General features: G+C 44.4%; 1 protein-coding gene across 5 annotated transcripts in view; it reads left to right on the top strand.

Moving 5' to 3' along the window:
* fam49bb (family with sequence similarity 49 member Bb) overlaps positions 1–25,963 on the top strand; it is a 54,640-nt gene that overhangs the window by 2,197 nt on the left and 26,480 nt on the right. The window contains exons 1-2 of one of the 5 annotated variants that reach the window (XM_076290940.1): positions 1,637–1,740; positions 12,011–12,093. The exons of 1 other annotated variant lie outside the window; for it this stretch is intronic. The gene's annotated coding sequence lies outside the window, so the exon portion shown is untranslated. Of the gene's footprint in view, positions 1–1,636; positions 1,741–1,900; positions 2,126–5,192; positions 5,347–12,010; positions 12,094–25,963 lie in introns of those variants that run through there. 3 more of the 5 variants (XM_076290942.1, XM_076290941.1, XM_076290939.1) reach the window with 3 other exon arrangements.

Genomic DNA, 25,963 nt, shown 5'->3' on the forward strand with positions numbered 1-25,963 from the left:
ATGTTAAATAGGCTACACTTTTCTGTATTATTTCAGATGATAAGTGCAGTCAGCCTGATGCCCTCCCTGTTTACATTTCCGCCTCTAGTCATCTGTTAGTAAGACTTACAAAAGAGCTAAATAGCTAAAGCTGATCTAATATAGTGCAGGCTTCCATGTTGCCTGCTAGCTCGAGTGTGCTCTCATAAGTGACCTTTGCCCCACCGATCCAGCCAGCCACAGTAAACTGGCTTTGCCTGCATGGGCAACCATGTGGGTCAAACAGCGGAAATTGGCCTGCAACTGAATGGATGCAGATGTTGCAAATGACCATGCACTGTTTAGTGGGGCACCACAGTGGGCAGGTTTTTGTCATTTTTGTGTCACCCAGCTGCCAGATACACACTGAGGTGTATGTGTACTGTACATATGTCAAATGGGGTGTGTTGTGTCACAGTTGCCATTTTTCTGCTCACTGGTGGCCCACACTGCAGTTTCAGGGAGTTCAGTTATTACAGTACACAGGATTGGGTTTAAGGGCTTTTTTTGTCTGAGAACTGGACTATCAGGGCAGGAGATGGACACCCAAAAGTATTAAAATGGTGTGCGTGTGTATGAGAAGGGAGAGTGGCAGAGGTGGATAAAGGACACAATTCCTTTACATAAGTGAAAGTATAAATACACTGTGTCAAATATTACTCTAATACAAGTGAAAGTTGCCAGATTTGAAGTACAGAATTACTTGCTTTTATGTCATTAATAGGGTATACATCCTTTGGTCGGTTATAGGATTTGAACAGATCTTTACATCCAACAAAAACATTGGACCTATTTTCAACTTTGCAACTGTTAAAATGGATGCATAGTATAATTTAAATCAATATTCAATCTCTGTTCACAAATCTAAAACATTTCCATACAAAACCAGATAACTCAATGAGTAGATTATTTATTGTTCAATGATGTAGGCTAAATATCTAGCTATGTGGTGAATGTCAGGTGATTGTCTAAATTCATTGCAACTTCACAATGATCATGAGGATAGCCTGGTTAACACCAGACCACTTCTCAAGTCTCAATTGTTAACCGGTTCATCTGGGGTCTCCCAGGCAACATGAAGGATGTTCTGATGAAGAATCTGCTGTCACCATCATTACCACAGCCAAGTTCAAATTGAACTATTGAATGAATAAACCTCGAGATGCATTATTGCATTTAAAGAATCACTTCAAATGTGCTTAAAAGTAGCGAGTACTTAATGCTCATATTTCAAATGTGGTGGAGTCAAAAGTGCAGTATTTGTTTTTCAAATGTAGTGGAGTAAAGTTAAGTGTAATCATACTTAGTTACTGTCCACCCCTGGAGAGTGGCTGAAGTGGTTCTTGGTGATTGCTGATCATGGAAGCCAAAAATTGTTCCTTCAAGTGCTGTGTTGTAATACACAAACTGTTAATTAGTAATTGTCTACCTTACCTAATGTGCAAATTGTGTATGTGAATTGTGTTTTCTTAGGCTTTTAACAAGTCAATATAAAGACGGAAGTTTGATAACTGGTCAAGTGCCATTTCCTAAACGAAAGTTAATCCCACTTCCTTTACAATAACTGATACTGCATGACTGTAGAAGGCTTGCTATGTGCTTGGTGATATGTGTTGGCATATTCTGAGGTATCTGTTGTTCACCATATCAGTTGTGTTATGAGAGGTTGATCACCTATGCAAAACCAAATTGGAAGCCACTGACGCCATCGACCTTACTTTGGTGAGGAAATGTTTGTTTGGGTATCTAGGCTACTGCATGAGTACATGTTGAGTGTCTTTTAATTGCTTTTTATTTATTCGAAAAATAAGTCGCTGTTGACTTTGACGTCAGCATGGGATGGGTGAGCTGTAAATCTAAAGCTATTTCCGACCCACTCCCTTGAACGCGCCCATCAAGACTTGGCATAATGTGTCCCTGTTGAGGGTCAGCGCAATAGTAGTCGGTGTTATTAACGGCTGAGCGGCTTGAGGCACGAAGTAGTGACACTTCACTATTTAACTCAACTCAAATGTCCATCTTGAGGTTTTCTTGGAAATACAGTGGCTTGAAGCTGTTGTCATTCGTCATGTGATACCTGTTCGCGTCACGATTTATTTGTGCCGATGTAAGTATTTGATTGAACACTATAGTGAGCGGTTTTAGGTCATTTATTTGTGAAGTTATGATGTAATGGGTCTAATTTCATCACTGACCGGATAGAATGTGAATACAAGGGGAGAATAAATGTAGCCTATAATCTGTCATTCGTAGTTTCTTCTCATCGGTTTATCAGAGTTGTTATTTCGTTCATGGTAGATTCCTGAAAAATAACTGATTTCTCCTAGCCATATGGGGTTGGTTATTATGGTGATCGTTACTGAAATGCGCGATTGGATATACTGGATTGTCTTTCTCCAACGTTTCGACCGATGTTTCTGGGTCGTTGACTCTCCGTGTGTAGCCTACAGAACGCATCTGGGTTCAATTTTGCATATTAATTGGTAAATTCGGGTTAATCTCTTCGCTTATGATACACAGCGATCCAAAACACTGTTTACGCACATGTGTTTTTGTTGCACATACGTGCAGGTTACATAAATATTGTAATACTTGACTAATTTTTCCGTCTTCTTTCAATCAGTTTAACTGAACATGCTATCAAATATTGGTTTGTGTCTGAAATAAATCTTTCCACGTGCATATTTCTGGCACCATCAAGCTGTGAACGTTAAAACACGTCTTGCAATGCCAGGAATGCGCACCTCACCCTGAGAGTGTCAGCAGTTATTTGCTTTTTTCCCTTAGAAGAATGAGTCAAAAAAGACCCTAGCACAAACTTCCTTCGTTGGCCAAAGCACATTAATCATCAAAGAAGGTCAGTTGTGCTTGGGAGGGGTAAGGGCTGACTGGGAGGAATGGCTGAACCCGTTGCTTCCCCTCTGTAGTTCTAAGGGCTCTATTACTTACATGCCTGTACATGTATCTACAGTAGGCTACCTGCCCAGGAGTATGTGTCTGTGTGTTAATAGAGGGTGTATAACTTAGCCACAGTTTCTCCAATTTCTCGCAATAACACCTAGAGTTACCAGCACTCAAAGACTCATCTGGAATCTCCAGTAATTTTAGTAGGCCTACTTCAAATTAAGTAATAGAATGTGATTGAGGATTGTACCTCTAAGGTGTAAAGTAAGGGATTATGAGCTGTAGCGCCTACTGAAGTAGAATCTTAAACATGGAATGTTTCTTGAAATAAGTCTGACTTTCTATTTATTTAGGCATTTAGCCAATATTTTAGAAGGTAAAATACCTGTTTGTTTATATGACAGGCCTCCTGTTTTTTTTTTTAAAGCATGCCACCTGTCATGGAATGAAGAATTTAGACTAGAGGACAATCTGTCTGTCACTTAGCTTGTAAGCCACTTTTCTGGTTTTAAGCACACTCTCTCTTTCTAGCTCACCATCACTCTCTCCATGTACCTCTCCTGTCACCACAAAGACAGGCAAAGGTGTGCAAAGTAGGCGGTAGGTGGTTCTATGGATATGTCTAGCCTGTATTACCCGCCCCTCATTGGCTCCTACCTCTTTATAGTACACTTCAAGGGCTTCTCTGAGGAGATGTAAATAACACAGTGCTTACAATAGATGTGCTGATGATAAGTTATAGCCAAGCAGTACCTTATTACTCTATCCCAGAGGAGGTGTAACTGAGTCTGCGGTGTATCTTTAGCATTGACATGGAAACATGCAAAATGTCCTTTGCATATGGACGCTCGGTGCAGCCCTATAAATAAACTGGCCCACTGTTTCTTTTAGATAAAAGCATACTCATAATATCTCTGAACTTCCTGCAGAAAGGTCACCATCGCATTCTCAGGTTTAGGTTATGTATCGTCGTGCATGTGCTCGTGGATGTTGGAGATAGATGCTTATTTATGTAAGCGATCCCTCACTCATGTTGGTGTGGCATCGGCGTGCCAACCCCATGTGACTCGCTCCCTCTCACCTTCCCACACACTTCCTGAGTGAGAGTGGCCGCCGAGCAGGGTTGCCGACGCAGATGATCCGACAAGTAGCAGGGCTGCAGGACCAAACGGCCCCCATCTGCCGTGCGGCCCGTGCCCAGTCCGCTCCCAGACACTGTGGAGGCATCCTCATGGCATCCCACTGAGCCCCAGCAACAAGGCTTGTACACTGAGCTCCTGTTTTTATCCAGAAGAATAGCGCATTTAAATACACTACTACAAGGCAGCTTCAGTATTAGACAGGTTCAACTTATTGAAATGCAAAATGCCCATGTCTTACTAATGCCAAATTAGACAGTAGATACCAAACATGTTGTGGCAGTTTTGTCAGTGTAAGTTTTGTAAATCATAGGCCTATATGAATTCATTGAGAATGAATGAATGAATGAATGAACTTCATTGTCATTGTAGCAAATGTACAACGAAAGCAGCTCCACATGGTGCCACAGCATGACACAAGAACAAAACATATACTGTAGTACACAAAATGCATATAGTAAATATGTAATAAATATGACTAAAAAGGATACCATGAAGGATACAATCATACATTGTTATAATGCAACAGTATGTGTATAATGTTTTTTTAAGAATTGTGAGGGCCACAGCGTGAGGGCGCTTATTTCATTTTCCATTAAACAAAATGAATGGGAATATAGAGCTTCATTATGTACATGCAACTGAGGTGAAGGAATCTGAGATATGCACACAGATTTCTTTTCAAATGTGATAATGTAGTTATGCCCTTTACCTGGCCAATAGAACATCCAGAAGGCTCTATAGGGAGGTTCTTTGGATAAGAGCAAGGGGAAGTCTTTCATTTTCTGTAACAACCTTCATGACCATGGCTTCAGGCTTGACAATGTTAATGTGAAGGCGCTACCATGGCAACTGGTTTGATGGTGACAATGGTTCAGCCAACTGAGGGCCAGATCTGTTGACCATGTGCCACATGAACAAAGCCAGGCAGCCCTCACTCTCCCATTAGATTTGACATCTTTGTAATGTGTGCTGTGCTGCACTTGGTCTGCACCAAGCCCGAGTAGTGTAGGAACTATGCTGGTGGAAGCAGATTGGGATGAATCACATGCGTTCTCTCTCATTTTTTTTCTTTCTGAGGTCAGCACTGCACACGCGCTGCCTGGGCAGCCCAGACCCCCAGACGGCAGGAAACGGAAACCTGAGGCCGGCGCGTTTGGCTGCTCTCTCTATCTGCCTCAGCATTCAGTTTAGGGGTGCGTTACGCTAGCATAGGCACTCTGCAGGGCTGTTGCTTATTTACGGCATTTTCTTGAGGTGTCAGTGGCAGTGCATCAGTAAAAAGGTGAGATTGAAGACTGAGGGTTTGGTAAATATATTTAGCCAACTCCTTTTCGCTCTCGTAATTTACTAGTTATACCGTTTCTAGTCCCTCTGTCTTCCCAGTCGTCTCTGCTTCTTTCTTTCTATCTGTTCCTCTTTGTAGGTCTCAGTGCTAGTTGTTGAAGCTACAGTATGTCTCTGGGAAGTCGGTTAAGATGCTTTATGAACTGCACTGGTAGGTTAAGATAAATTGCTTGCCATTCTGGCTCGCTTGTTGGGTTTACTGAACTGTTTTCATTAATAAACACCTGAATACAGAATATATATTTTTTTAAATGAAGGAACAATCGCGTGATGATCACCTACTGTGTTGTTTTCAAGACCATAGGTCTTTTTTGTGGTCTCAAACGGCCACCACATCCTGCTGTGTCTTAGTCACTCTCTCTAACCTGCTGTGCACATCAGGCTATTAACCAGGGCCTTAGATCAGAGGAGGGTGCCGGCATAGAGTGCTTTCCATCTGGATGAGCAAGTTAATGGTTATGCTCCAGAGGTCATAGTTGAGATGCATGTAAAATCTAACGGCAAGGGCAGTGAGAGAAATGCATTGATAAAGCTTTTAAAACCTATCAGTGAAACAAGTTTGTTTTTCTCACTCGGCAGTGATGCTATTCTCCTACAAGTGAGAGAAACCGATTTTTTTTAGTGAGTCTTACCAGTCTGCTGTAGGAAGCAACTAAGTTCCCACATCCTCTACTGAAATTACTGCTCATGGATGGCTCACTATCAAAAGGAAACTGTGTGGTTATCATGATTTGAATATCCTTAATGCAGTCTCCAGATTTTAGTCATTTACACACTTGGCTGAGGCCTGACTAATTAGTTATCTTAATGCTGCTTGTTTTACCAGATCAAGCTCTGAACTTCAATTATTGTCACATGGTAATGTAAAAGCTGATAACTAATTGGTATATTATATTTTCTGTGCAGATTTATTATGTAGTCAGTCTCTCTCTGGAGCAGTGTTGACCAACTGAATGAGAATATTAAGAAACGCTCTTCAGGGGTGGCACAGATGAATTATTTAGTCCCTGCACTTCACGTACAAGGCTAATAGGCTAACCACTGTGTGATCACAGTAAGGCTTTGGAGCAGTGGTGCATGGATTGTAGCAGCCGGATTCACTTAAATAGCACTTCAGACAAAGCAAATAATCTTAAGTCTCTGCAGATCCGAAGAGAGCCACCCTATCACAGAGACACCCTGGTCTCCATCCCAAAACCCACGGTCTATGCGTTCAGCGTACCCGCATGTGCCGTCACCACCAAAATGGCCAGCCCTCACCGCTGTTAATAAGATAAGCGGCATTTAGGGCTGGTGGGCTTATGTAAGCGACTCTATTTCTAATGTCAGTCGGCCCCCGCTGCTTCTGTTGCCGCTGCAAACGCGAGCGTGAGTGTGAGTCAGTCCGCTCCTCAGTCTGCCTCCGCGTTTGATGCTCGAGCAGCCAGCGGCCCGGTGCCGTTGCCGTGGTAATGTGAGCTCAGAGTGCCAGAGCTTGTTCCATGCTGGTGTGCCCACCCTCTTTGGAGTGGAGGACTTCATCAGTTTGCCCCTAGCCTTCAAAATCAATGGGTTCACCTTGGTGATGGTGATGGCTTAATGTATTTTATTGAATAATATAGTGGCCAATATGACCGCAGTGTGCATCACAGTTTTCGCTCCCCGGTGTCTCTAATAGGCTGAAATATTGACCAACAGGAATGTTGATTAGGGAGTTATGAAAATGGCCTGCCTGTGTGATAAAACAATTTCCTGATATCTGCTTCAAACTTTCCAGAGTTTCCCATAATAGGAACTCTGTTGGTCTGTGAGTCATGTGGGTTGTTTCAGTTCATGTTTTTGTTCATGTAAATGTTGTTGTTGCCGTGCGTGTCTATTGCTGTTGTGTAGGGAAGTCCATAGTTAAATGAAGTGCCTAAAGAGTTCCGAGTCTCATGAAGTAACTGGCTGTTTCTTCTGCTTGTTTTGGTGGTTTCAAGATGCCTTGTTTCATCTACAACTCGTGGTGAGGTCCTTATTCTGCCCTACAAAGACTAGAGGTTGATCTCATTCAGTGTTCATGTCTGTAAACATTTATCTACCAATACCTGTCAATCTGTAACTTAGTATAGAGTATGGTAACAACTGTGGAACTTTAAATAAAATGTCCCCTTTGTTTTGTTCTTTAGTGATGGGTGATGTTGATTATTTCAGGAATCTCCTGATGCAGTTGCTCCAGAATACTGGAATAAAAGCTCTAACAACACTAAGCATATCCTAATGCATTACCCTCAGGCACATCAAAGATTTCACCCTGAAAGTGCTTCAGTCAAAGTGGAGTCATCAAATACCGTGAGAACCATTGGGCAACAAAGGAAAACAGCCTAGATCTTTTATCACCATACTCACACTGCCATGGGTATGACATTGATGTGGAGTTGCGTAAATCCAAGTTCAGATTGGGTTGATGTGTTGCAGTCCTGAACAGATGTTGGTGGAACAGCTGGGCTGTGGTTTGCGATGGGCTTAGTCGGGCCGTGGCTGAGTGGTGACGCGCCCCTGTTGCCAGGTTAAAAATGACGCCATCACCTAGAACAGCACGTCCAGACTCGTCAATGCCCATTGGTCTCATCCTCCTCATCTGCATCTTCTGGACCGCCCACAGTTAGGTAGGAAAAATAATCCCATAGACCATTCTGTGAGACCGGGGATGTGAGTTGAAGGGCTAGGGGTCAGTTTGACTTACATGCCGCTGTAACGAGTTTGGCCTAGACAAGTGGAAGAATCGCTAATAGGGCACTTAGCCTTCGTCTCAGGTCTGCACTCAGAGGTTAGGTTAACGTTTAACGTTGCAAAAGTGGTTTGTTTTTACAGGTAATTCTCATTTAGCAACCCCAAACCACTGACCCGTGGTACAAGGGGACCATTAGCAACATTTGCAAAAATCGCATTGCGGTGTGTGCTAAACTGTCCCAGATTTAGTTGTCTTTTTTTGTTGTTGTTTTTTTAGGCAATATTCCCACTAGCATTCCAGCTGCAGTAATGTAGTCATATCCACAGCATGGGGGCCATTTTAAATCCATTAGTTCCCCAGTCCCTTAAAGAGTTATCCCTGTCACTTACCAGCTTAGAGCCGTGTCCCAGTTGTAGAGATGGCTACCCAAAATCCATGCAGCCAGACATCTGGACATGTATGTATGGCTGTGGCCTTACTGGAGTACTCTTTAGCAAATAATCAGAAACGTCCTGAAGATCACCATGCACTGCAGACATGGTCTCAAACAGCAGAGTATTGCAGCAGCTCTACTCCCACAGACTTTAACACTGTCTAGTGTGGGGGACTCCCTGTCTTAAGATGTTGACTGTAGCCAGATGAATTATCCCCAGTATAGATGAGTGTGTTTGTGAGGATCTCTGTGTGAGGGTGTGCTATTGAACATTAGTGTTACCAGCAGCTTGTTCTATCCTGGTATGACTCCCCTGGCCTCCCAATCAGTTTTCATTGCCTGCCTCCAAACATAAAAGTGTGAGTGGAATTTAAAGAGCCGGCACATGGCTAGAGTGTGGCTAGGAAGTGTATATGCTAGAAAGAGACGCGCTACTGAGTGTGTGACAGTGTGTGGAGACAGGTTAGAGGTACTCAGCGTTGGAGGCAAGTAGGTCACAGCCGGCTGAATGCCCCCCCTCCCCTCCCCCATACCAGGAAGTGGCACTAAGGAAAGTAGATTTCGACAGCGACCCCGTTCCCCATTAGCTCCCTGTTAGCTCTTGTTTAATAGGAAGTTAACTTTTCCTGTTATAGCAATGGTTATCAATACTTGTTACTTGGTTGGGGCTGGTGAATATAATGAGAAAAGAAGAGTTTGAGAGCATGATGCCATATGAATGTGCTTACAGCACTGTTTTATATGCAGGTCACTCTGCCAGAGTTGACTAGTTCTGCATTGGTGACTGTACCTGCTGTGGGAAGTTTCTGTGGTATATACACAGTTTAGTCTGAGCAGCTTGTTGTTACTCAGTCGCTCAAAATGCATTTCCTCTCCACAGGGGAGAGGAAGAACCTACCCTGTAATCCAATAATACACACAGCTGTTGCATTTTAGTCACCTGGCAAGGGAAAAGTCCAAACAGTATAACCTCCCCAGTGTACACCAAAACTCCTGACCAAGCACTTGGCCTGGCTTCACGCCGGATGTACTGTGCAACATCAAAGTGATTTCTCCCCAAGCCTACTGGCCATGGCCTCTGCATGATGACTGGTTGTGCTGAACGCTGGCTACCCCGGTGAAGAGTTTATTTTTGTTCCGGGCTATTTCTGCGAGTCTCTCGTGTAGGTGGACCACCTCGGACTCGTCACAGGTGCGCTGTGGGGGACGTCCATTTCCAGGCAGAGGAAAATAAGTACCCCCTCCCCAATCCAGCCAGCCCTCCACTGACTCCCAACCTTGACACCCCTCACCTTGGGTCACGTAGAGCTGCTGCCAGCCAGAGTGGGTTGAACTGGACTGGCAGAGGGGAAGCCAGGCGGTGAGGGCACTAGAGAGAGAGAGAGAGAGAGAGAGAGAGAGAGAGAGAAAAAAAAGCTGAAGCTTGAATGAGAGGAAGTGTTGCACAAGAGGAAACAGCTCCTGTTCCTCCCATGGTCCTACTGCCCTGTTGTAAGAGGCCAGCTAAAATACTGATACCTTGAACAGATGGAAAGGGGTTGTAGACAGAAATGAAAGAAGGGATAATGTGATTAACCCAGAAAGTGAGATGGAGACAAAAGTGAAGTGAGAGGGCATTCACACAGAAGAATTCACATCTTTACAAGATGCTTGTCAGTTTGCAGCAATGATGCACAGTGTCTCCATGGTGATTTTGTGAATAGGTCCAGACCCAGATTTGGTCTTTCTCACATATTTTGTCTCATAATCTGTGACAACTCAGATTGGGACAACAGTATGGACCATGTTGCTTTCGACGAGGCACTCCTATCCTCTAGTACTGGTATTGACCGATGCAGTGGTAAGTCCTAGCTAAGGTCTCCTCTGCACTGTTAAATGTTTATATATTCTAGTGTTGTAGCTGTTGCTCTGTAGCTTAAATGTTAGTCTGTTGCTGTAAGTCCCTTTGGCTAAAAGTGTCTGCCAAATGAATAAATGGAAAGACCTCAACATGTCTCTGACATTGTGAATATTGATTGTAGGTGCGAAAAGGCCAAGCTCAGCCGCGCACACCGCACACACATGCGCACACACCTCAGCAACCTACACGGCAGATGGTGATCTGAGTAGCGATGTATTAACGTAGCAGGAGGAAGTGACACAAGGAGGTTGCCCACACCACTAATTTCTTGCACGTCACTTAACTGACGGGCTAAAGCGTGGCTCTGGTTCTCTATAACCACAGATGTTTTGCGTCATTTAATGTTTGAAGTATACATTAATTAGCTTTTTTTTAAGTATAATTTTTGGCCTTTTTGCCTTTATTCGGATAGGACAGTGAAGATGTACAAGAAGCGAGTGGGAGAGAGAGAGATGGGGATGTCTGCTATTTTTATTAAACACCTTTCACAGATCCTAGCTAGCTAATGTGTTGTGGAACACCGTGGAGGCCGGGCGGTGAATGTTTTGAACGTGTCTGTGACTGGTTATGACCTAAAATAGAAATAGAGAATAAAAAATGAGGAAACTCTCTGAGAGCTTCTGGTTTGTTTGCACTCTGGTGTCTGCTGTTTTTTCCCCTTTCTTTTTTTGGTCTTTGGTGTGCTTGAGTGGTCACTGAAACCTTCTAGTATATACTGTGAACTTAATTTCACTTATCTTTTTCTGAAATTAGCCAAACATTAAACAGACTTTCTTCAGCTTTAAAGATGACCAGTAATCCTTCAGAGTGGAGGCCTTTATTGCCCAGTGAAAGGACAGTGTTTACATGTAACCTTTTCTTCAGCTGGACGATTGAAGAGATTTCAGAGCACAAATGTTTCATTTTAGAGACTCAGAACCAGCTGATACGGTGAGATGGACTCTGGGTGGATTGGAGAGTGCTGCCTAGACCTAATGGTCCTGGATCGTAACAGAAGGGTGCAGATCCATATTATCAGACCACGCTCTCACACGCACAAATACACACACACACACTCACACTCACACTCTGATGCACTCAGATTCACTCAACCAAGCACATTTCCTCTCTTAGATATACTGCTGAACTGTCAACAAAAAATAACCCAGAGAGGCTGCAGGTCTCTCTCCTCTCTCTCTCTCACACACACACACACACACACACACACACACACACACGTTCATCTGCATCATTCTTGGGTGGGGCACTTCTGCCTCTAAGCTGAGCCCGGCAGCTCCTTTTTACCGGTAGTGGCCCAATGCATTGCAGCAGAATTGCATTGATCCTCAAGGAAACAATAGAGGTCCATCCCAGCAGCAGGGCGCTTGGCCAAAAGCAGCTGATGCAGCCCTTAGGCTAGAGCTTGCGTAATAATCATGGCCAGGAGCCTGTAAGCTGCTTTAATGGACAGCATTCCTGTCTTCAACTATGGATGATTCAGTTTGACAACTGTAATTGATCTGTGCAATTGCGCTGCTAGCGGTTTGAGCAGACAGTCACCTCTGTGTGTGTGTGTCTTCTGTGTGTGTGTGTTGCAGATTCTGAGCGTCGCGGGATAGACTGACCTCGGCCGAGCGCCAGGCAGGGCCTTGCTCCTCACACCTCAAGAGTCTGCCTGCTGGTGAGTGTCCACTGGCCGCCCACTGCCATCGGTCCCAGACCCTTGTGCCGGTCACTGTTTCATGCTGATGCAGTCGGAACTGATTTTTTTTGTCTGTGCTGCTGTCTGCAGGCACTTCTCTGTGTCTGTGCCATGTGTGTGTGTGATGTGGCAAGAGCTGCTATTAGACTCTCAGAAGTGGAAGTGGACCTTATAAATTTGGTTGTGTGAGATGTAGCAAGAGCTGCTATTAGACTCTCAGAAGTGGAAGTGGACCTTATACATTGTGTGTGTGATGTGGCAAGAGCTGCTATTAGACTCTCAGAAGTGGAAGTGGACCTTATACATTGTGTGTGGGATGTAGCAAGAGCTGCTATTAGACTCTCAGAAGTGGAAGTGGACCTTATACATTGTGTGTGTGATGTGGCAAGAGCTGCTATTAGACTCTCAGAACTGGAAGTGAACCTTATACATTGTGTGTGTGATGTGGCAAGAGCTGCTATTAGACTCTCAGAAGTGGAAGTGGACCTTATACATTGTGTGTGTGATGTGGCAAGAGCTGCTATTAGACTCTCAGAAGTGGAAGTGAACCTTATACATTGTGTGTGTGATGTGGCAAGAGCTGCTATTAGACTCTCAGAAGTGGAAGTGGACCTTATACATTGTGTGATATGCTTGTGAACTTTGACAAAAAAAGAGCCCTAACAAAATCGGCACCCCCCTCCCCCTGTAAAACTGGCTGTATCTTGGGAAGTATTGATCTTACATAAGAGTAATTTTACAGTGTGTCTCCTGGGTAACATAGGTACACCTGGTAATTTTTTCAGAATTTTTTGAGACCTAAGTGCGTGGGCCCTGGTTGAACTGACGTGGAATGACCCCTTACCAAGAAATACACGTCCATGCTGAATTAGCGATTGTATTTTGTTGCCCGTGTTTTAGGGACATTGGAAATGGGTTTCAATGGCCTCTTGGCCAGACGGACCAGCAGAGTAAATCACAAATTTTCCGAAGGTTTGTATGGGTATTCGGCCATCATAACATTGTATTCAGCAGCAAATATAAGCCTTCTGATAATCCTTTCCCTGTCCCCTGTTACTGCTGTTATCTGGGTGCTGTTACTGTCAGCTTGAGTACTGCGGGTTTATTGGTGTTTGATTCTACAGCTTGATTTAGTCCTCTGGTCTGTATTACTGTGAGTCGTCTTTTCTGTATTATCAGAAACCAAGAAGTCATCTTTCTTTTTTATCTTTTGACCTCAAAATGCACGTTATTTACAGTTAGTGTGGGTTAGTTCTTGTTCTTTTCGGTCGTTGTATGTGCATGCAGAGAGACGTTTCGCACACGTGCTGTAGACTTTAGTTACTCCCATGGGGTTTTTATGAAGTCTATATTTATGACCTAATACAGTAGCAGGGGCGCAGACAATAAAAGTGTGGCGTGTTCATTTAAAATCTCTACTTTATAAACAGACTCATAAAACAGCTGCAGTTTGGCTCCTTCTCTCCTCCACTGGGTTCCTCTCGCAAATTGTTTTGATCATTAAAAAACAAAAGAATAAGAAAAAATGACTTGCGTTGCACTTTTTCCTGCCAGGGTTGAGATATAATGGGCTGAATGTCTCATTTGGTGGTTGCGAAAGTGCAAGGCATTGTGGGTCGTTACGTGGAACACGTGCAGGTGTGACTTCCTCTTTCCCCCCTGAGGCCAGTAGTTTATGTTGCACCAGGGTGAAAGGTCAGTTGTCGTGATTTATGGAAAATGAGGTATGGTGATGGCTGCTATGCCCAGGGACAGTGATCAAACCCACTGGCCTGTGGTAGTTAAACTAGACATCAGAAATCGGCCACTAGTCATAAGAGTTTTAATTTTGGCAGTGAAGCCTTGATTGGATCACCACTCAATGACCACTGGCTGACCATTTGCAGATGGAAAGTCAATGTAGCCTATATGATTGATCATCCCGCACATGGACACACTCACATGTTCGCACATGTGCGGGCACACATGTACACATACATTCACACATTTTCATGTTGCAGGAAATGCCTTCACTGAACAGGAAGAGTAGTTCTTGAGTCATCAAGGGTGTTTTTAAATGAAAAGGTTTCAAATGTAATGAAATAAATGTGCCTACATCACGTTCCCATCCCTGACACTTTAATAGGTACCAGCATGGATAGCGTTTACCTCATGAGACAACTGAACCTCCACTAGCATACTGCTGACACCATAAGAAAGTCACAATACCAGAGCACAATCTGTGTTACAAGTTTACATCAAATATGCAGTAGTGGACAAACATGTAACTTTTTTATTAGCTTGACGGTTTAGAGGGGATTTGTTGGTAGCAGGCGATAACATTGTTTCATAACCAGACCTGGTATGTCCAGTTATGGAAATGGGCCCTATGTGAACAACACAATGCCCTCAACGCCCCATAGTAACTTGAACTGGAATATTGAGAGAAAGAGAATAGAACAACACTCTACATTGATTTTTGAACCAATGTGAACATGGACATGAAGGGATGAGCGTGATGTGAGCGTCTTCTGAAGACGTACTAGAGCTGCTCTGCCTGCTCCTGACATTCACAGAGCAGCCAGCCTGCACTCAATCAGCGGTTGCTAATGACGACACGACAGTGGGGGGGGGGGTCAACCTTTCCCCCCTCTGTTTGTTTTACCCTCCCGTTTCCATGGTGGCGCCGGTGCCAGAGGTAATCATGGGTAATTAGCGGGAGTGCTGGAGCAACGGGCCACGCCCCTCCCTACCTGCCTTATGCTGCCAGCATTTTCCATCTGATTTTCCAGCAGGTGATGATGACACACACATTCATGATTGTGTGCACACACACACACACACGCACACACATACACGCATACACACACATCAGTTCATACATTCCAGTGCATTCAGTCACAGTCACATTCACAAGCAGACACAGATTCACACTTGCATGTGTCTTGCATTTACCGGTATGCAGACACTAAAAGACATTCGATGTCTGATATTATAGAGCTACTCCGACCCAATCTGATATTATAGATACTCAGACCCAATCTGATATTATAGAGATACTCAGACCCAATCTGATATTATAGAGATACTCAGACCCAATCTGATATTATAGAGCTACTGGGTCATTCCGTGTCAAATCACCCAGTGGCTGGCAGGTCACCCTCTCCCAAAAAATCTGAAAAAAATCACAGGTGTTCGTAGACCAAACCTATGCATAAATCTTAAATAATATATCTGTATCACTAATGGTTCCAAAACTACAGCCCTTTGAAGTTTCAAGTCATTTTAAGCATCATGGTGAACAATCCTTTTTGTTCAACTTCCAACATTATTGGCTCTTTTGGTATTTCACACACATTAGTGAAACTATTTTAATAGAAGTACATTTTCCTGTTGAATTAAACAATCCAATCAAATCAGGTGTATCTTGTGTAATCCCCCCTCTGCAAAGCTCTGAAAATGGCTATAAATTCATTATGTGAAAAAACATCACCACCTTTGAGAGCTTCTCATTCAAAAAGTCTGTGACACAAATTCATCAGATTTTTTTCCCACTCATGTATGGATTACAAGGTCATGTCCATGCATTAACTTTGGTTGTTAACATTATCATATTGTCAGAGCATTTTTATTAAATTGGGCTTGATTTTCAAAAAGCCCGTTTTCATCATCTCATTTCACCACGTGGACAGTTATTCTGTATGTGAGGATCGTCTGCCCAAAATTTGGGCTTGTTGCTGAGTTTCTTCATTGAGATAAGATTGTCTATAAATCCACTGAATTTGTACTTTATCTGCAGTACCACTTTGAACCACATGTGGTGCTCTTTTAATACAATGGAAGTCATGGGAAGAGTAAGAGAGTCACTTGTTTGCTGCACATATCCAATCTAAACACACAGTTTATGGTTCATATGGTTCAAGTAAAAAGGGGTTTCTAAAATTCAGTGCATTGTCAGATGCAGAAAAATCAATACTAAAGATTTATCATCTTTTTACAAATGCCTCTTGGATCCACGAGTCCTCAAACCTTGTTATGAATACTTGTGATGGAAACACACATGGTCATCTTCATCAAGTGAAATACCTTGATGAACTGAATTTTAGAAACCCATTGTTTGATTGTTTGTTAAAGCACTGATCTCCATCTTGATGCTCTTTGTCTATGTATCACAGAGGACTGCATCCCAAGAATATGACGATGAATATAGACTTTGCCTAACCAGCTGGCTAAAAATTATTAAAGTGCTCACATAGGCACTGATAGGTTGAAGCTGGTGTAGAAAACTCATTACAAAGATGGTAATTATGCTAAATCCTCTTGCTGCATGTATGATGACCAGTCAGTCTTATGTGTGTATAATTTACTTGATCAGTTTATTTTCTCTAAATAAGATTTATGTATGAGTAGTATGTTGTTCATGTTGCAATAATTATTTGGACCAATTCAACTATGAACCATAAACTGTGTGTTTAGATTGGATATGTGCAGCAAACAAGTGACTCTCTTACTCTTCCATTGACTTCCATTGTATTAAAAGAGCACCACATGTGGTGCAAAGTGGTACTGCAGATCCAGTACAAATTCAGTGGATTTATAGACAATATTTAAAAAAAATCTTATCTCAATGAAGAAACTCAGCAACAAGCCCAAATTTTGGGCAGATGATCCTCACATACAAAATGATATATGGTAAAATTAAAAAAAATCCTGTTAACTGTCCACGTGGTGAAATGAGAAGATGAAAACAGGCTTTTTGGAAATCAAGCCCAATTTTAAAAAAATGCTCTGAAAATATGAAAATGATAACAACCAAAGTTAATGCATGGACAGGACCTTATAATACATATATGTGTAGGAAAAAAATCTGATGAATTTGTGTCACATACTTTTTGAATGATAAGCCCTCAAAGGTGATGTCTTTTCACATTATGAATTTATAGCCATTTTCAGAGCTTTGCAGAGGGGAAAGTATACAAGATACGTCTGATCCGATTGGATGTTTTAATTCAACAGGAAAATGTACTTCTATTCACATAGTTTCACTAATGTGTGTGAAATACCAAAAGAGCCAATAATGCTGGAAGTTGAACAAAAAGGATTGTTCACCACAATGCTTAAAATGACTTGAAGTTTCAAAGGGCTGTAGTTTTGCAACGATTAGTTATACAGATATACTATTTAAGATCTATGCATGGATTTGGTCTACAAACACCTGTGATTTTTTTCTGATTTTTTCGGAGAGGGTCACCTGCCAAATTGCGCTGAAATTGGGTGATTTCACACGGAATGACCCTACTCCGACCCAATCTGATATTATAGAGATACTCAGACCCAATCTGATATTATAGAGATACTCAGACCCAATCTCGTTTTGTACCTGCACACGCACATGGTGTGTTTGTATGCTGGCATGCACACAGCTTGTTATGTTGACTGATTGATGTACAGGGCTGGGCCCATATTCACAAAGAATTTGAAGGCTAACAGAAGCTCCTAACTGGCGATTTTAGGAGAAACTCCTAAAAATAATGGGCGTGAATAATTGTGCATCTGACTAAGGGATGCAATAACGCCACCAACAACCAGAACCATTCATTGCATGTAAACTAAATGTAACGTTTCATTGTAAATCCAATTAAATTGTTTCTCCTCTTTGCGAATGTATGTCTTCATACAGATTCATTTAAAACATGTTGCAAAAATAGGCCTACTACTTCAATCTGTAGTGTATTTCATTATGCTACTAGGCTATTTGCTTCGTCTCTATTCATTTAGGCTATTTATTCATCATCTTCCATCCTTCACAGTAGGCCTACTTGTGTAGCGCACGCATTCTCACCAGCAAACACCTGTCACCTGTCACTCATCATCATAGGGGAGGTTTTTACCATCTTTCCTGCGTTATAATCATCAGCCAATCAAGGTGGTCACTTCAATCAAGCTCGTGCATGAATAATGACGTCAACCATAGCAACGGAGCTCTTATCTCGGGAGTTAAGAAGTAAGAGTCTCTAAGAGATCTCTAAGAGTAGGTCTGAGAGGCTTTGTGAATAACCTTTAAAAGAAAACTCCTAGCTTAAATCTTGTAGTGCGATTTAGGAGTACTCCTAGTGGTTTAGATAAAATGCTTGGTGAATACGGGCCCAGGTCTGTTGTGTATAGTATAGTGCAGTGGTTTTCAAAGTGGGGGCCGCGAGGGGGTGCCAGGGGGGCCTCAGCAAGTTGGAAGGAAAAATAAAAGCAACAAATAAATACATCTGAAAATTTTAAAATATACCTATTACTATGAGGGTTGTTATACAATTCCATTATAATAATGTGACTTGAGAGGGGAGGCAGAGGGATGTTGGTGTGTGAATGATTAGCCTGCTTTTGGGCAGTCTCCTGCGTTTGATGATGAGTAGGCCTGGATAAAGGGGAAGTGCATGCATCCTGTGTGTGTCTGTGTGTGTGTGTGTGTTCATGGCTGGTCAGATGATGGGGCAACACTGCCCCTAGCTGGTGGAGTTGGACCCAACAGGTGGTGCAATGGCTTTTTTACTGTCAGTGGTTGAAACTAGTATTGAAGATGAAAGTGTACATTCAAGGTGTTTCAGTCAATAATTCCTAATGAAAGCAAGATGTTGGTCCTTTTTGGTGCTGGAAGAGGGGGTTGAGGTGAGATTTCTGAAATGGATGTAATCAGTGACTTAACAGCATGGACAGTGTGCAAAAGTGAAGCCACCGCAAGGGACTAAAAATGGTGGAAATTTACCGAAATTCTGGGCGGTCATAGGCTGACCTATACTATGCATGCTCCGGCTGCAAAAAGCACTTCCTGCTCAGGCTCTAACCAATTTTGGCTTCATCTGCTGTCCATGCTATTTTCAGTCATTGGCCTTGGTCAAGCACCAAGGAGTAGGCTATTCTCAGGACATCTCCAAAAAAGCACCTTTGAATGTCCACTAGCCTAAATAACATGGAGGTGACCATCCCATCGGCCCATACCAGCTGCAGTGGTTTCACTTGATGAATAAGTCTGGCTTATTTGGTGTCTCTCCCTGATGTTATTCAAAATGTCCCGAAAATGAATCCTGCCGCACAAGTCTGTGAAATTGTGAATAGGTAAAGTACATACATGAATAGTTTTACCTAGTCTGTGAAATTGTGAATAGGTAAAGTACATACATGAATAGTTTTGCCTGCAACTCTCCATACAAACACCAGGTGGCGGTATAGGGTAAGTTTTGTGGCTAAATATCAGAATAATACATAATGAATATCTTGCCATGTCTTATGTCTTATCTCATGTCTACTGTCATTGTCAATTTAATAAGCCCCTTAGTTCTTAGTAAAAGAAATTGCTTTACTTGCATCTAGCTAAATAAATTGGGATTTCTTTTCCCCCCCCCCAAACAACTGTGAAGTTGGTTGGAGTGTGTGGGATGGGTTGAGTGTTGTGCATGGTTACTGTTAGACTTTTAATCTCTTGTCCAAGGGATTCTTGCCAGAGTGAAGCCTTGGATACTGTAGCGGGGCAATTGTTACTATGGGACATCTCTGGTGACGTGTATAGCAAGTGTGTGTGTGTGTGTGTGTTTGTCTCTCCGTGTGTGTGTGTGAGAGAGAGAGATAGTGCGTCTGTGTGTGTGTTTGTGTGTGTGAGTGAGAGAGCAACAGAGAATCACTCAGTGTCCCCCAGTTATCTGTGTTGTAGGATTTTTTTTAATCGCAAAATAAAGATGAGCTTTCTGCCAAGGAAAGTAGCACTAAGGCTTTGGTGTATCTATGTTGATATGAGCGTTTCTCTGTGTTAGGGGTGTAGCGGTACACAAAATCACAATTCTTACGTACTTCAGTCAAGTCAAGTCAGTCAAGTCAGTTTTATTTTTAAAGCGCATTTAAACATGCACAGAGTGCAACCCAAAGCGCTCCAACAAACAAGACACATAACAAAAAGACAAAAGATGCCGGACGGAGAGACGTAGTCGCCAGCGTACCCGTGACACCAAGACATACAAGACAGACAACAAAACAAATAAACAAATAAAAAGTAAAATATATATATATATATATATATATATTTAAAAAGTGGGAAAAGTGATGTTAAAATTAGTCCAATTTCCAAACCAGCTGAAAAATGTCCAAGGGCAATGATGTTCCGTGAACTGCGCACAGAGCTGTGTCTTCACATGCAACGCCAACAAAGTTCTTTAGCAACTGACCAAACGTGTTGAAATCACGGTTCGGTTCATTTTCAGAGCTCCTAGATATATTTTGAAATGTTTTTTTGCCGTTAATTAACTAAACTGACATGTGGTCCACCACTTATTGTTTGCGTGGGAACCCTCACGCCAAAAATCCTTCTGTTGACTACTGTTAAAGGCTGCATTTCATACATTAGCTGTATGTGCTGCTGTATATCTGTATTGAACCTAGCGTCCTGACCTAAACAGTTTCGGTGTGAATGTGTGTGCCTTCACACCCCTACATACTGTGTAAGGATTTGTGTGTACTGTACATTGCCTATGAAAATAGAAAATAGTCGAGCTGTGCTCAACTGCCATGGGGTGACTCATGACAGCAGCAGTGCTACACAAGTGTTTGCTGCATGTAACTGATCAGGCGCTGTGTAGTCGTGATATGCTGCTGTCGCTGGTGTATCAGTAATCCTCTGGGTAAACGCTGCTGCCATACAAACTGCCTCCGTATCTCCTAACATCCCCCCCATGGTCAGTAGTATCAGCTGACATGTGCCTCCTCTCCAGACGGGGGCATTTCTGCTGGCGGTGGCTTACTGTTCCCAGACCTCAGGGAGTGACTCCTGTGTCCTCCACGCTGCCCAGCTGTCTTGTCGACGGCGACGTGGCGTACACCAGAGGGCGCTCTATGACCACCCCATCCACCCGTCTGGTGCAAAGCGGAGCGGAGCGGAGCGCTGGCTGGCTGGCTGGCTGGCGTCTCCTGCATCAGAGGCAGCCGAGCGCTGCCAGTGCCCCACCCTTGGTGCAGCGCCGTGCCCTTCCAGGGTCATTTCCAAAATACACTCCACACACTGTAAACATTTGGAATTACCCCTTAAACAATTTATGTTTGTAAAATACAAAATGTGCTGTGGGTTTTGTGTGTGTGTGTGTGTGTGTGTGTGTGTGTGTGTGTGTGTGTGTGTGTGTGTGTGTGTCTGTCTGTCTGTTTTTATGGGGGGTGTGGTTGTGTAGAAGAGTGTGTGAGCCATCTTTTCCAGTTGGGTTCCTCGGTGAGTCAAAGATGGCTCAAAGGTCATGGGATAAAGATTATGATCGGGCATGCAATGGGCACCCCTGGGGGGGGTGGGTGAAGGCTGCCATGGTGACCTGTGTCACCATGGGGTCCTTAATCACCCCACTCAGGGCAACTTGTCTTGTGCCTGCAGAGCATGGTGGCAAGGAGAGAGAGGTGGGAGTGACTCCCACCAACCCCTGCAGCACTTTCATCCATATGCAGAGGTGTGTGTGTGTGTGTTAGTCTGCGTGTGTTTGTGTGTGGGTGTGTGTGTGTATATGTGGCAGGTTGCAGCAGTACTTGTTGTTCCTGCGCCACTCTACAAATCTTGTGCCCAACACTCTCCTTGGCAAGCTGTCAAGCCCCTAGAAACTCTGCTTGGTTTCCTGATGTCCATATCTGATCACCTCAGTTCTAAATGTTTGGGGATCTCTCTCTCTCTCACACACACACACACACACACACACACACACACACACACACACACACACACACACACACACACACACACATGCGGTGTGTGTTTAAGAGATTGCAAGTCCTTCCTCATCAGTGCTGCCTGTTCTGACACAGCAGCAAAAAAAGCACCGTGCATCCATCACCGTTGCTAAGCACCTGACACCTCGACCTGCTCATCTGTCAACATTGTGTGTGTGTGTGTGTGTGTGTGTGTGTGTGTGTTGGGATAGAGAGAGAGAGAAAGAGAGAGTCTGATCTGGTGGTAAACACAAACTCAAATCACACACATGGCCCTCCTTTGAAAGATTACCTGGATCTCACCGACTCTCTTCGAGTTCAAAACAGGTTGTTTTTGTTGTGGATTCTTTGATGTTCTTTTCTCCCGTCAGCAGTGCTGTTTGCCGTTCTGTAACTGCGCATTAGCGCCGGCAGCAGCAGTGGCGGCTTGCTTTGGAGAATAACACTGGGGGTTTCCATGGTTTCGGGCCGTGCTGGTGAAAGGTACGAGCGGGACTGAGCCGAGTCCATTGTGAGGGGGATTAACCCAGAACCCCGTGCTTCTCTCTCTCTCTCGCCTTCCTCTCCTGCGCCTCCTTCCTGCCTCCGTAAGACTAAACCCTTCCACCACCACCACACCTCCCCAAAAATCCTCCACCACGAGATGTGTGTGTGTGTGTTTTGGGGGGGTGTTTTTGTAGTCTTACAACAGAGCAGGAATACATTGAATCCATTTTGGGAACACCAAGTCCTACAGTGCGAACTGTTTTATTTGTGAATTTTAAAAGGGGGAATGTAGATGCATGTGGGAGCACTATCTCTCTCTTTTATACACACACACACACACACACACACACACACACACACACACACACGCTTCTTGTCCTTTCTCCTATTCTCATTTTAATCTTTCTAAGTGGGAGCTGGATGTGTTGAATATTAATGTGACTTTGAGCTGCAGCTGATGGGTCCTGATGATAATTACTCTAATAAAGATTGAGGATGAAGGGACTGATGAGTGCTGAAAGCCAATGGATGGTAGAGCAGCCTGACTGTGTGTGTGTGTGTGTGTGTGTGTACGTGTTTTTGGAGGGAATCAGGGAGAGGAAGTCAACACTTGTCGTTGGCACCCTAGAGACTTGCTATCTTGTGATTGGCCGATCAGATTTGTTTTGATTTTGCTCTGTCCCCGCCTACTTTTCTGCAGTGAGATGGGGGGGGGGGGGGGGGGGGCACAAGTGTTGACAGGGCATTAGTGTGTGTCTACTCTAAACTAGCAACCATGAGGGCGTGGCTACTCATCACAACAACAAACCCCTCCACTGCACCACAAACAAACACACACACACACACATGCACACATAAACACAGTCAACCCCCCCCCCGTCATGTCAGTCAGACAGTGCCAGCTGGGTGGGGTCAACGAGGACATTGGAGTTTCAGGAGCTGTGTGTGCGGAGCCGTGCGGGCTACAGGGTCGGCTGGCTGGGCTAATGCGATGTGGCGGCCCACCCCGAGAATCTAGGTCAAGTTTAAATCTGCAGTCTGACGCGCCTTGCATCCCCATCCCCCTCCCAACACACACCCTCGTGCACGCGCACACACACTGACTCATGCATGCCCCCTCACACACACACACACACACACACACACACACACACATGTACACACTCGCCCACATGTACACTCAGGGTACATTTCATACCCATACACACCCAATATATTAAAATATTTTTATATGCACAGACAGACGTACTCACAGACTCCAAATGATTTGCACACCTTAATCAATGACCGATTACACATATTCACACCCACACTTGTCCACCCTGACACACACACACACACAGACACACGCGCACACACACATACACGCGCGCACACAAAAACGACATTACATACTCATTCAGGTTACACCTGCCATCATGGCCACACTCGTGACACATAAACATTATGATGGCATCGTACACATGCACATGTCTAGCAGACACACCCACTCCATCTCCTGCTCCCCCCCTCCTTGCCCAGGCTCCTTGCTAATCGACTTATATGGAAATACTACGGCATGACGCTCTGGTCAGCTGTGCATTCCAATATTTACCCGGCGACACTTTCATATAACCTCATAGGTCACATGTAGGTCATTTGAATGTAGGGCAGTCTGGCATGCCATCTTTATAGCACGCTTGATTTAACTCTGCAGCAACTCTTATGTAAAATCGCCCCATCTACGTTAGCATGCTGCATGGATTCTGTGCTAGCATGCTATATATATATATATGTATGTATGGCAGACATATACACAGACACGCACGCATACATGCACACATGGACGTACACGCACTGCCCCTCCCCCCTCTCGCTAATCCAGACGTGCTCGCTCTGCTCCTCCACGGTCGGACCCATGTGACTAAGCCGGGCGAAGCGAGGGAGGGAGGGAGGGGGAGGCGGAGAGAGAGCAAGGGAGAGGAAGCCGGGAGGGAGGGGGAGATGGAGAGAGAGAGAGAGAGAGAGAGATGTGCAGTGCTTTTCCCTCCCCTTGTCCTGGCGCCTGTGAGATGGCGTAGTAGTAAAGGAGGGGCACGTGGACTGCCATGCTGGAGTCACTACCGAGCGCAGGAATGTCCGCCCGCGCACGCACTACACACACACTCACACACTCACACACTCCACACACTACACAAACTCACACACTCCACACACACTCACGCACTCCACACACACTCACGCACTACACACACTCACGCACTCCACACACTCCACGCACTCCACACACACTCACGCACTCCACACACTCACGCACTCCTCACACACTCCACACACACTCACACACTTCACACACTTCACACACACTTCACACACATTCCACACACTCCAGCGTCGTCTCGTCCCTCCGTTTCCTGTCCTCCACCTCTGTGTGATGACCCCTCTGGTGCTGATCGCTGTTAGAGAGACGGATGTTTTCTCGTCTGTAGGGGAATATTAGCAGTGTTTGTTTTTTTCTGAATTGCATGGTAGCTGTCATAGCAGGCTCATATGAAGTAGCTGTCAAAAGGGAATTTGCTGTTGTGAAAACATAAAACGTTGCTGATGTAGATGTGTCTGTTACACATTTCCACGGTTAAACTATGACGTGTTTATGACGGTAGCTGTTGTACGTAATTTAACCTGGAATCTGGATCATCTGTGTTTGTATTTTCATTTGAATCATCTGTTCTTCATTTGGTTATGGCAGTGTGTGGAGACGCAATATATATTTGGTTAAAAGTTTGTGCCTCAGGTTGGTGATGTGTAAAAACATCAGTGATGGAATTTCACCCCCCCCCCCGTCCCGCTAATCCCTCTGTTTTTGTAGCATTACTTCATCCTTATTCATTTATTCATACGCTCTTAAATCTTACTACGATTCTCACCACCCCCTCCCTCTTGCCCTCTCCCGGCGCCGCCATCCCATTGGCTGCCGGCTTGTTTTCAATGGTAGCTTTTTTTCGGCTCCATGGATACAGCGGAATACTAGGGGAGCGCTAGCTCAGCCAATCAGAGCGCAGTAGTGAGTAGAGAGTGTCCTGCGGCTTCAGACAAACCCCCCCCCCCACACACACACAGACACATGCGAACTCCCAATGAGGTGCGTGATGGGGCCGGGAGTGGACAGTGCGATGGGTGAGGGGTAGCGACAGGGCATGGGAGGGGCAGTTTTTGCAGGGGGGGACTTCAGAACGAAAACAACCTCACGCTGCCCTCGCTCCCCAATGGGCAAAGCTGGCGCAGTGACACGCCCCCCTTCGATGGACCACCATGAAATGAGCTTAGGATCTACTACCAAACCCTGCAGCTCCCCAACCCCACCCCCTCACCACCTCCTCTTACTCACACACACACGCACATGCACACACACACACACACACACACTCCCAACCTCCCCCTTCCCAAAATCCGCTCTGCCGCTTCCTCGGCTGATTCCTTCCTCCTCTGAGCGGCTCTGGCTTACACATGCCCGTCTCTGAGCGCCAGTCCTGCTCCAGATCAGCCTCCGCCTCATGCTGTCACCGCGCCGCTACTTACTTAGCGTCTCCTTAGACGCGCAGCACAGCACAGCACAGCACAGCACAGCACAGCACAGCGCACATCCAACTCCACTTCTGTTCCACTGAGCTGCAGTGAGTTTGCC

Source organism: Alosa pseudoharengus, unplaced genomic scaffold (genome assembly GCF_046254945.1).
Source record: "Alosa pseudoharengus isolate Yale_2024_CS ecotype anadromous, Long Island Sound unplaced genomic scaffold, YU_APseudo_1.1 YU_APseudo_1.1_scf_18, whole genome shotgun sequence".
NCBI lineage: Eukaryota > Metazoa > Chordata > Actinopteri > Clupeiformes > Clupeidae > Alosa > Alosa pseudoharengus.